General features: G+C 39.1%; 2 pseudogenes; both read right to left on the bottom strand.

The window, feature by feature from the left end:
* Positions 1 to 488: 488 nt before the first annotated feature.
* Positions 489 to 1,870, bottom strand: LOC128580940 (ribosome biogenesis protein NOP53-like; annotated as a pseudogene).
* Positions 1,871 to 4,434: 2,564 nt separating this feature from the next.
* LOC128580941 (histone-lysine N-methyltransferase SETDB2-like) lies at positions 4,435 to 12,887 on the bottom strand (annotated as a pseudogene).
* Positions 12,888 to 13,276: the final 389 nt, after the last annotated feature.

Raw genomic sequence — 13,276 nt, forward strand, 5'->3', positions numbered from 1 at the left:
GGACAATCACAGGATAGACATTCCCATTCCAAAAGGGGGAAATAGGAAAGAAGAAAGGAATGAGGGACCCCTAGGAAGTACAAAATTTAGCAAGGCCATTTCCATGTAATCTTACTGCTTAAAAATAATCCTCTTCGGTTTAATGTTCTGACTTCCAGGTCCACCATGGTGACAACATCACCTTTATGGCTTGGCAGAACAGCACCCATGCTGTAGCTTTCTGTGTGCCTCACAGTCCTACACTTGAAAAACAAATTTTTGTAGACATGGGATCTCACTATATTACACAGGCTGGTCTCAAACTCCTGTCCCCAAGCAATTCTCCGGTTTTAGCCCCTTAAAGTGATAGAATCTTGGGTATAAGCCACCATGCTCAGTCCTGCAATTTTTTTCTTTCTTTTTCTTTTTTTTTTTTTTGTTGTCAGAAGGTGCTTTATTGAAGGGAGGGGCTCCAGCATTGTACAACTCTAACTGGATCTACTGGAGTTTTACTCCTCCACGAGCTTCATTTTTTGCTTGCCCTTGAACTTGGCTCTTTCATGAAGTTGGATCATATTTCTCCTCTGGATGCTCTTGAACTGGTCTTGGAGGATGTTGCCCTTGGGCTTCAGTTTCCTGAGTGAGTCAGATAGCTCCAAGCTAAGCTGCAGGTGGATGTCAGGGTCCTGATACTTGAGCTGCCCCAACCTACGGGGCCTGTCGGCCTCAGCCAGCTTTTGTGCTTGCCAGCGCCTCCACCACAGCTCCAGCCAACTGCCAGGCCACTTGGGCCTTAATCCCATGTAGCCTGAAGAGTACCTGCTGCTGGAGCCTGCCAGCTCGCACTGCAGCTTGCTTTGCCCATAGGCGGGCCACCTTTTTCCTCCACTGCTCCTGCTCTGACTACTTCTCAGCAGTGGGTAGGCGGGTGATTGGGGGACAGGCCTCAGCTTCTCCTCCTCAGGAACCTCACCTCTCTTTCCAGCTACCCCTCAAAGTTTGACCCCTCCGGAAGCCCCTGACGTCTCTCCCTGAACATGGACTCCTAGGTGGCAGCCTGCTCCCGTGGTGAGCAGGTCCAGCTGCCACTCCAGCTTCTCCACCTCCTTCTGCCGCTGCAGCTCCACTTCGTGAGCTATAGAGAGCAGGATCTGGTGGTCTTCCCAAAGGATGGATTATAAGGAGCTCCAGTGAGCATCACCTCCACAGAAGCTGCCTCGGAGGGCTTGGTGCGGAGATGCGGTGGTTGCTTCACTCCTTTCTTCAGTCTGCTCCAGGAAAATCTCATCCTGGTCAAACAATGGCCTGTCTAGAAGGTCATCTGAGGCCCTGAGATGGTAAAAGGGCCATTCAACAGCATCCTGGGGGCCAGCCTTGGACTTGGCCACATGCTCTGCACACCTCCTGGGGCAGCTCGCCCTGCTTTCCATTTTCTACCATAGCTACTCCTTCTGCCTGAGCTTCTTGGCATTGGGGACATGGTGAGCAAGTATGTCTTTCTGGGCAGGGAACTTAGATGTGTTTTCAAGGATGAGATCCACCCAAGGAGGTCTCTTGAGAAGCAGCAACTTCTTCTGGACTTTGTTCCTCTTCTTTGTCAGCACTTTTTCCTTGGAGCCAGTGTTCACGAAGAAGAATTTATCATCAGAGGCCGCTGACAACAAACCTCTGCTTGTGTGTTCCTGTAACTGCACGTCTTCTAGGAACTGATCAACCTCCAGCCCCAGGGGCTCTTGAGCCAGCTGCCACCCATCCTGCTTCTTATTTCTTGGGCCTCGCCATGCCACCTTAGCGCCAGGTCCACCCAAGTGGGGCACAGACCCAGAAAGCCACAATCTGTATTGCTTTCTGAGCCAGTCCTGCCACCACAGTTGCTGCTTGCTGCCGCCATCTTGTCAGAGAGCCCTGGAGTGTTTTTGACAATCCTGCTACCAAAATATTATAAGTACCCCATTCAATAATATTGTGCCTCTTGGGAAATGTTCGTTTGAAAGTGGAGTATTATGGCAATAAAACCTTTTGAAAACCAAAGCGTGACACATTATTATGCTCAAGGAAGGTGACAAGGGAAAAGTAGGAAATTTGTTTTGGGTTTTCTTTTTAATTTTTATTATGGGTTACTGATATGATTAAGTTACATTATTTGTGTTTGTAAGGTCTGAATTGTACTCAAGTCCTTCACCCAGGAAATAAGCCATATACCTCTACCTTGTACCCCACAGGTGGGAACTTATTGAGCCCTTGAGCCCCCCTTCTTCAATCTAATGGTGTTTTTCTCTGTGTGGGACTGTTGCTGTTGGTCTACTGTTTTCAGATTTCTACTGAGTACATGGGATGATTGGAAAAGGAAGAAGATTTAGATCAACAATTTTGCTTTGTCTCTGCCTCCCAGAAATATCCTTGATTCTCTATCAGTCCTTTAATTACATTCCTTTCTGCTTTCAGCATTTCTGAAATTTTTCTCTTATTTTATTTATTTATTTATTATCATTTTTCAAGATAGAGTCTCCTTCTGTCACCCTGGGTGGAGGGAGATGGCATCAGTATAATTCACAGCCACTTCAAAATCCTGGGTTCAAGCAATCTTCCTGCCTCAGCCTCCTGAGTAGCTGAGACTACAGGTGCCTGCCACAACACCTGGCTAATTTTTCAATTCTTTCTGAGGCTGATTTTGAACCCTTGAACTCAAGCAATCTACCTTCCCTGGCCTCCCAGAGTCCTAGGATTATAGCCATGAGCCATTTCTCCTGGCCTCCAAATAGAACTTTTTAATGGCTGCATAGTATTCTATTTTATGGAAGAATCAACTGCAATTTATTTCAATTTATATAAGAAAAATTGTAGCTGTAATGTATATTTTAATATCTATCAATAAAATCAGAACCTATGTCTCTTGCTTAGAAAATAGACACTACTTGTATATTTGAAGACCTCTCCCCAAGTAGATTCTTAGAGGGTGCCCCCCAAATCACCATACAGAGGGAAAATGGTAAAATTGTAGCTAAATATACCTGTCTTACTATATATATATATTTTTTTTTTTTCGAGACAGTCTCAGTATGTCACCCTCAGTAGAGTGCCATGGTGTCCTAGCTCACAGCAACCTCAAACTCTTGGCCTTAAGCAATTCTCTTGCTTCAGCCTCCCAAGTATCTGGGACTACAGGTGCCCACCACAACACCCAGCTATTTTCCTGTTGCAATTGTCATTGTTGTTTAGCTGGCCTGAGCCAGGTTCTAACCCACCAGCCTTCGTGTATGTGACAGGTGTCATAACCACTGTGCTATGGGTGCCGTGCCTACAAAATATTTTTCTATTTTGTATTTATAAAATATTCATTACAAAATGTTATAAAAGGTGTAGCCAATATTTTGTGATGAACACGTTGTAAATTGAGGTACATTTAGCTATAATTTCCCATTTTCCATATGTATGGAACCTTTGGGGCAACTTTTGGGAAACTCTGTATTATCCTAAATTTTATTATTTCCTAGTTTTTCATTGTGTTGCATAGCATTCAAGTGTTTTGTTTATTTTGTGTGTGTGTGTGTGTCAGAGTCTATTCTGTGGCCTTGAGTAGAGTGCTGTGGCATCATTACTTACAGCAACCTCAAACTCTTGGGTTCCAGTGATCCTCTTGACTCAGCCTCCTCAGTAGCAGGGACTACATACATGTATTACTCCCAGATATTTTTTTTAATTTTTAGTACAGATGGGGTCTTACTCTTGCTCAGGCTGGTCTCGAACCTCTGAGCTCAAGCAATACACACACCTTGGCCTACTGGAGTGCTATAATTACAGGTGTGATCCACTGCACCCGGCCTTTACTCTTTTTTTCTATCAACATCATTTAAGTTTGCTGTGGAAGTTTAACTATAGGTTCAGGTGTGCTATGAGATTAAAAAAAAAAAAAAAATCATTTAAACCTTCCCTAGTGTATATGCCCAGAAGTGAAACTGAAGGCATGCTCATTTTTAACTTTACTCGATAATGCTAATTTGTTTCCATAATAGTTGTAATGTATAAATATGCACTGCCACGAGCAGTATACAAGAGTTCCAGTTGCTCCACTTCCTGGTTCATATTGATATTGGCAGACTTTTAAATTTTTTTCAAATATATATATTTTTGAGTTTTGGTAGGACATTTGATATCACCTAATATATAATTTACATATAAATTATCAATTGTACAGTGGTGTTTCACATAAAATGTATACTTTCTTCCTACACATGTAAAGTTAAAGAGGAATAAGAACAAAAGATACCCTACATATGAAAATGCCCCTTTTTGTTCCTGGCATTTGTAAGTCACACATATAAAATTAGTAACAAAATAAGAAGCCCCTAGCAAGGGACAGCTGAGAAAAATTACCTTGATGGGCCTAAATCCAAATTATTTAGTGACTGAGGATTTTTTTCCAGTGTTCAAATCTCAGCATAAAAAGTAACTCCATCAACAAGTATAAGCTGCATATTTATAATATTTTTTCCTACATTTATTAACCCCACATTGGCAGAGGATTTCCTCCACAGGCACAGTCTCAGCTTCATAACCCTATCCCATGTTAGTTCTATTCTTGCTTTGATGTACCTGTTGGTAAAGAATGCCAACAATGGAAAACTTCCATCATGTGTTTCTACAAAAACGTTCTGTACCAAGAGATTTGGGGAACAACTATGATTAAGGAAGTGGCCCACATTTCCTTCTTTTGTGGCATCCAGTAAAAACACATTCCCTTTACTGAACTTTCTTAGAGAATCAGATGAAGACTTTTGGTTTCATTTGGCAACTCTTTATCACAAAAGATGGGCTGTTTTTGACATGCTGAAGATTGTTCCTCTGAGGGTTTTTGTATTGGAACTTCAAATTATTTTTTCATACTTTGATAATACAACATGGTTGCATTGGAAATGTGTCCCCCTGTTGAAGTTTCTTTTCTATGTCTAGTCACATTTCTTGCATTTGATTGAAACAGCAGTGTCTTTAGAACCTTGAACTTGGTTTGAATTTGAGTCCTTTTGTACTCCCTTGGTTTTAGAGCTCAGAAATTCCTGGGCTGGTTCAAATCCGTTATTATCTTCTGAGGTGACAGACTCCAAGGAAACAAATCCATCATTTTCCCATTGCTGTGAAAAATTTCTATCTTGGATTTAGGACTTCTAATAACTGAATGGTACTGAATTCTTGAAATATTGTTATACTTCATTTCCATAACAAGCCCCTTGGAATTCCTACTGAACTTTGATGAACACTCTTCAGTTCCAGCATTTCTAGGATGTGTTTCCAGCTCTAATGGGATAATTTCAACCTCAGAATCTGAACATGCAACTTATATACTCCCCTTTTTTTGAAAATGTATTTTTCATAGTATTATTTTCTGTTCCATTTTCATCAATAGCATTAGATTTCTCAGCATTAGCTCTGCTTAGTAATCTTCTTGAATGGATACAAACAAATGTCCCTCTGTCAATATCGCCCAGGCAACATATTTCCTAGCCTTTTTTTCTCAGTTTTAACACTTGTAGCTTCACTTGAGGACATTGTTGGACAACTGGGTTTTGACACAATTTCGATTACATTTGCAAAACAGACTGCATTCATAAATGCCAGTAGGTACTTGTCTCTGTAGTCTTTTGTATTTATATCCAGAGGGTACTTTATTACTTGACAAGGGAGAAGTTTTTGGCATTCCTTACTGTCAGCTGAAGACACACACATTTTGCTATGTCTACGCAGTCCTCAAAACAATCACATGAATCAGTGAACATGGTGGAGAAGCCATTAAAATGGTATGCATGTGGCCACATGGTCTTCTGGTACTTAAACTGTGGAAGCTTTCTATTATCAATTTCATTAGAGAAAGGAATGGGCACAGATTCCACTCCATTGCTAATGTCCACATCAGAAACAATTTCTTCTTGCTTTTGATACTTCCCAGTCAAATGCAGTAGGAAGTGACATTTCTGGAAGTGACATTTAATGGTAGCTGCAGAGGGATTTCTCCATTGCAGGTTGGTAGCATTTTCATTAGACAGGCCCCCATGACTTTGGTAAGATAGCTTCAAAGATGATTCCTTTTCTCTAAACTCTATAATTTTATTTTTCAGAGAAAGAATTTTCTCATATTCTTTAGATAGAAGTGCACAGTCTTTTGCAAAGTTTTCATATGATGTAGAAGGAAATGTATTTCATTGGTTTTCCTGTTCATTCTGAGTCACAGGTATATGATCCTTTATGAAAGCTAAATTGTTAATTATAGTTGCTTTAGTCACTAGAATCATTGCTTGGCTTTATTCTTTATTTGTAGCAGACCCATCTTTAGTCTTTCATTTCAGTGACTGTGGCATATTTTGCACTTGTTCAAATGTGAAGTCCACTTTTCCATCATCTTTTAGTTCCATCCAGAAAGTTTTTACATATAATTTTTTCCTCCCGTCCTTTGGTGTTCATGAATATAAGACTCTTCAACATTAGTTTTATCAGAGAACAGAATGGTATGAATCTCTTTGACTGGAAAATATAACTGGAATCCAATTGTGGTCTCTATGAAATTTGCAGTCCATAGACAATTATACCATTCTGAACTCAATATCTTTTAATATTTGAAATTTAAATTAGAAACTGTAGTTGAAGAAACTTTCAGAAATGACCAATAGTCCAACCACATCACAAGTCCATGCATCTTCAAGTGAAAATTTTGCTTGTACCAGATCACTGACAATAATTTTTTAATGAAAACCAACTTTAACTTTGGTCCACAAATGCATGAAACATTCGTCTGTATTGCAGCAGTGCCCTAGCACACGACCTCCTGATTGGCTACCAGGGCTCTCAACTTCTTCCAATAAATTATCCAGCTTAGATTTATATTTCTTTGATTCCTAGATTGAGCAATATTCTCATAGGCTTATTTTCTATCTGTGTTTCTCTTTCTTTTATGAAAGGCTTATGCAAATGTATCACCAATGTTTTTCTATCAGTCTGTTTTTTCTTATTTGTAGGAACTCTTTATATATTTTGGATAGTAGTCTGTTGTTATTTATTTATTTTTTATTTATTTATTTATTTATTTTTCTTTTTTTTTTTTTATTGTTGGGGATTCATTGAGGGTACAATAAGCCAGTTACACTGATTGCAATTGTTAGGTAAAGTCCCTCTTGCAATCATGTCTTGCCCCCATAAAGTGTGACACACACTAAGGCCCCACCCTCCTCCCTCCATCCCTCTTTCTGCTGCCCCCCCCATAAACTTAATTGTCATTAATTGTCCTCATATCGAGATTGAGTACATAGGATTCATGCTTCTCCATTTTTGTGATGCTTTACTAAGAATAATGTCTTCCACTTCCATCCAGGTTAATACGAACGATGTAAAGTCTCCATTTTTTTTAATAGCTGAATAGTATTCCATGGTATACATATACCACAGCTTGTTAATCCATTCCTGGGTTGGTGGGCATTTAGGCTGTTTCCACATTTTGGCAATGGTAAATTGACCTGCCATAAACAGTCTAGTACAAGTGTCCTTATGATAAAAGGATTTTTTTCCTTCTGGGTAGATGCCCAGTAATGGGATTGCAGGATCGAATGGGAGGTCTAGGTTGAGTGCTTTGAGGTTTCTCCATACTTCCTTCCAGAAAGGTTGTACTAGTTTGCAGTCCCACCAGCAGTGTAAAAGTGTTCCCTTCTCTCCACATCCACGCCAGCATCTGCAGTTTTGAGATTTTGTGATGTGGGCCATTCTCACTGGGGTTAGATGATATCTCAGGGTTGTTTTGATTTGCATTTCTCTAATATATAGAGATGATGAACATTTTTTCATATGTTTGTTAGCCATTCATCTGTCATCTTTAGAGAAAGTTCTATTCATGTCTCTTGCCCATTGATATAAAGGATTGTTGGCTTTTTTCATGTGGATTAATTTGAGTTCTCTATAGATCCTGGTTATCAAGCTTTTGTCTGATTGAAAATATGCAAATATCCTTTCCCATTGTGTAGGTTGTCTCTTTGCTTTGGTTATTGTGTCCTTAGCTGTACAGAAGCTTTTCAGTTTAATGAAGTCCCATTTGTTTATTTTTGATGTCGTTGCAATTGCCATGGCAGTCTTCTTCATGAAGTCTTCCCCCAGGCCAATATCTTCCAGTGTTTTTCCTATGCTTTCTTGGAGGATTTTTATTGTTTCATGCCTTAAATTTAAGTCCTTTATCCATCTTGAATCAATTTTTGTGAGTGGGGAAAGGTGTGGGTCCAGTTTCAGTCTTTTACATGTAGACATCCAGTTCTCCCAACACCATTTATTGAATAGGGAGTCTTTCCCCCAAGGTAAGTTCTTGTTTGGTTTATCAAAGATTAGGTGGTTGTAAGATGTTAGTTTCATTTCTTGGTGTTCAATTCGATTCCAAGTGTCTATGTCTCTGTTTTTGTGCCAGTACCATGCTGTCTTGACCACTATGGCTTTGTAGTACAGACTAAAATCTGGTATGCTGACGCCCCCAGCTTTATTTTTGTTACTAAGAACTGCCTTAGCTATACGGGGTTTTTTCCGGTTCCATACAAAACGCAGAATCATTTTTTCCAAATCTTGAAAGTACGATGTAGGTATTTTGATAGGAATGGCATTGAATAGGTAGATAGCTTTGGGAAGTATAGACATTTTAACAATGTTGATTCTTCCCATCCATGAGCATGGTATGTTCTTCCATTTGTTAATATCCTCTGCTATTTCCTTTCTGAGGATTTCATAGTTTTCTTTATAGAGGTCCTTCACCTCCTTCGTTAGGTATATTCCTAAGTATTTCATTTTCTTTGAAACTATGGTGAAGGGAGTTGTGTCCTTAATTAGCTTCTCATCTTGACTGTTATTGGTGTATACAAAGGCTACTGACTTGTGGACATTGATTTTATATCCTGAAACATTACTGTATTTTTTGATGACTTCTAGGATTCTTGTGGTTGAGTCTTTGGGGTTCTCTAAGTATAAGATCATGTCGTCAGCAAAGAGGGAGAGTTTGACCTCCTCTGCTCCCATTTGGATTCCCTTTATTTCCTTGTCTTGCCTAATTGTATTGGCTAGAACTTCCAGCACTACATTGAATAGTAAAGGTGACAGAGGACAACCTTGTCTGGTTCCAGTTCTAAGAGGAAAAGCTCTCAGTTTTACTCCATTCAGTAAAATATTGGCTGTGGGTTTGTCATAGATAGCTTCAATCAGTTTTAGAAATGTGCCACCTGTGCCTATACTCTTCAGAGTTCTAATTAGAAAAGGATGCTGGATTTTATCAAATGCTTTTTCTGCATCTATTGAGAGGATCATGTGATCTTTATTTTTGCCTCTGTTAATATGGTGGATAACGTTTATAGACTTGCGTATGTTAAACCAGCCTTGCATCCCTGGGATGAAGCCTACTTGATCATGATGAATGACTTTTTTGATGATAAGCTGTAATCTATTGGCTAGGATTTTGTTGAGAATTTTTGCGTCTATGTTCATGAGTGAGATTGGTCTGAAATTCTCCTTTTTGTTTGGGTCTTTTCCTGGTTTTGGTATCAGGGTGATGTTTGCTTCATAGAATGTGTTGGGGAAGATTCCTTCTTCCTCAGTTTTTTTGAATAATTTCTGCAGTACAGGAATAGGCTCTTCCTTGAAGGTTTGATAGAATTCTGGAGTGAAGCCATCTGGACCAGGGCATTTTTTAGTTGGAAGCTTTTTTATTGTTTCTTTGATCTCAGTGCTTGAAATTGGTGTTGTTATTTATTTATTTGAAAATATATTCCTTCAGTTTTGGCCTTGTCCTTTCAAAATTCCATAATGTCTTTTGAAGAATAGATCAATTTAATTTTTTTGAGAAGAGTCTCACTCTGGCATCCTAAGTAGAGTGCCATGGCATCATACCTCATAGCAAACTCCTTGGATCAAGAGAGTGTCTTGCCTGACTTTTTCAATTTTTAGTAGAGTTGGAATCTTACTCTTCCTCAGCCTGGTCTCCAACTCCTGAGCTCAAATGATTCACCCGCCTGAGCCTCCCAGGGTGCTAGGATTACAAGTGAGAACCACTTAGCCCAGCTGCATGAGTTTTTTCATAATGTCCTTTTACTATCAGTTTAATTTCTACAGTATCTGTTCAGACTACTTTTCATTTTTAATATTGTTTATGCCTTTCCTCTTCTTTCTTAATCAATCTGGCTAAGGCTTATACATTCCATCAATGTTTTATTTCATTTTATTTCCTTCTTTGTTGTTGTTGTTGTTTTGTTTTAGATGGAGTCTCACTCTGTCATCCTGGCATTTGAGCCCCAAGGTGTCATCATAGCTCACAGCAACTTTAGTCTCTTGTGCTCAAGCAGTCGTCAACCCTCAGCTTCCGCAGGAGCTGGAATTGCTGGTGCCTATTATGACACTTAGCTAATTTTTCTATTTGTAATAGAGATGGGCCCTTACTCTTTCTCAGGCTGGTCTTGAACTCCTAAGCTCAAGAAATTCAGCTGCCTTGATGTCCTTGAATAGTAGGATCACAGGCAGGAGCTACCATGCCCAGTATCAATGTTTTCAATGAACCAAATTTTGGCTTGTTCATCTACAGTGATATTATATTATCTTCTGGTTTATTATTTTCCTCGATAACAGTATTCATGTTATCGAATCTAAAAAAGCAGATGCTTCAATTGCCCGGGGGTTCCTCCTTATAAAATACTCGCCCAGACCAATTTCTTCAAGGGTTTTCCCTGCACTCTCCTCTAGTATTTTTATAGTTTCATGTCTTAAGTTTAAATCTTTAATCCAGTGAGAGTCTATCTTAGTTAATGGTAAAAGGTATGGGTCCAAAGTAGCTTCAAAAATACACTACTGGGACTTGATCAAACTAAAAAGCTTCTGCACAGCCAAGAACACAGTAAGTAAAGGAAGCAAACAGCCCTCAGAATGGGAGAATATATTTGCAGGTTATATCTCCGACAAAGGTTTAATAACCAGAATCCACAGAGAAGTCAAACGCATTAGCAAGAAAAGAACAAGGGATCCCATCGCAGGCTGGGCAAAGGATTTGAAGAGAAACTTCTCTGAAGAAGACAGGTGCACGGCCTTCAGACATATGAAAAAATGCTCATCATCTTTAATCATCAGAGAAATGCAAATCAAAACTACTTTGAGATATCATCTAACTCCACTGAGACTAGCCTATATCACAAAATCTCAAGACCAGAGATGTTGGCGTGTATGTGGAGAAAAGGGAACACTTGTGCACTGCTGGTGGGAATGCAAATTAATACATTCCTTTTGGAAAGATATATGGAGAACACTCAGAGATCTAAAAATAGATCTGCCATTCAATCCTGTAATCCCTCTGCTGGGCATATACCCAGAACACCAAAAATCACAACAAAACAAAGATATTTGTACCGGAATGTTTATTGCAGCCCAATTCATAATTGCTAAGTCATGGAAAAAGCCCAAGTACCCATCCATCCATGAATGGATTAATAAATTGCGATATATGTACACCATGGAATATTATGCAGCCTTAAAAAAAGATGGAGACTTTACCTCTTTCATGTTTACATGGATGGAGCTGGAACATATTCTTCTTAGTAAAGTATCTCAAGAATGAAAGAAAAAGTACCCAATGTACTCAGCCCTACTATGAAACTAATTTGGGGCTTTCACATGAAAGCTATAACCCAGTTACAACCTAACAATAGGGGGAAGTGGGAAAGGGAGGGGAGGGAGTGGGGTGGTGGGTAAAGGGAGGAGGATTGGTGGGATTATATCTGTGGTGCATCTTACAGTGGTATTTGCAAATCTTGGTAAATGTAGAATGTAAATGTCTTGGCACCGTAACTGAGATAATGCCAGGAAGGCTATGTTAACCATTGTGATGAAAATGTGTCAAATGGTCTATGAAGCGAGTGTATGATGCCCCATGATCATATCATTGTACACAGCTATGATTTAATAACAAATAAATAAAAAAATAAATAAAAAAGCAGATGCTTAGCTCATTCATATTTCAACTTTGTTTTCTCACACAAAATTAATGGCCAATGGTTTAGTATTATACCACAAGTTCTGATACATGGTGTGCATGTTTATGATTGTTAAAGCAAGGAAAAATGCCTAATCACAATGGATTCAAGAAAGAATGAGTGTACAGGCAGGGAAGACATAAAGTAAAGAATGCTTTTTGAAGATTTTTATGGAATGGAGAGTAGAAAAATGTGTCACTAGCTGGAGAGAGTAATGTTTAATCAAAGGACAATGATTAGCCATATCTATTAAATATTAATGAGATGCAAACTATTCAGTTATAGATGAATCTGTGGAGAATTAGCAGGCATTTTTATTAGAATAAATAAGACCTCCTGTTGTATACATTGAAGCTGTTAGTCATTTAGTGCCTCACTGCATATCCAGCTCAAGGTATAGGCAACAGATGAAATTCAGATTTGGGGCAAGCTTTGTCAGGAAAATAGCTCAAATTTACTGTCATCTTAGAAACTCTCAAAATATGTGTGCATGTGTGTATAAACAAAATGTGTCCTTGTATGTTTGTGGGTACACAAGTTGGGGGTGGTATTGAGTAGCAGGAGACGTGGCTAGCCAAAAATCAGATTTGAGTCATTCACTAAGGGGGCTAGATTTATCCAGCATTCAGATAGATCCAGTCTAAGATTCTAAGCTACATTCTTTTGTATTTTTATTTTTTGTTATAGTTTTTGGCCGGGGCCAGGTTTGAACCCACTACCTCCAAGCATATGGGGCCGGTGCTCTACTTGTTGAGCCACAGGCGCCACCCTAAGCTACACTCTTGATAAGCTCACTTAGGTCCAGCAGCAAGCAAGCTTTAACTCACTAGATCCTGTAAAAGGCATCTTGGAAAGGGAAATAAAGGCATTCATCAAGGTTTTCCTCATCTTCCATCAGAAGAGCCATTAAAGAATGACTAAAGGAAGTTCAGTAAAGAGAAAGGAAACTGTAACCTAAGGACACTGGAACCCCATGAAGGAAGAAAGAGCAATTGAATGGGTATGAAAAAGGCAAACATAATAGCCTAGGCTTCTCATGATTTTTATAGATATTATTTGAGGTTTGTAGCCCAAATTGTACATGGCTAACATGGCATTCAATGTATATAGGGAAAGTACATAAGACATTTCTATTTTAACATGTAGAGAGGGTGAAGGGAATTTTCTGTACCTTACTTGAAGTGGTAAAAGGTTGATTAATAGTTAGATATGTATATTCTAACACTTAGAGTAAGTCCTAAAGAAAATGAAATTATAATTGTGTTTTACTCAATTCA

The sequence above is a fragment of the Nycticebus coucang genome, chromosome 3 (assembly GCF_027406575.1).
Source record: "Nycticebus coucang isolate mNycCou1 chromosome 3, mNycCou1.pri, whole genome shotgun sequence".
NCBI lineage: Eukaryota > Metazoa > Chordata > Mammalia > Primates > Lorisidae > Nycticebus > Nycticebus coucang.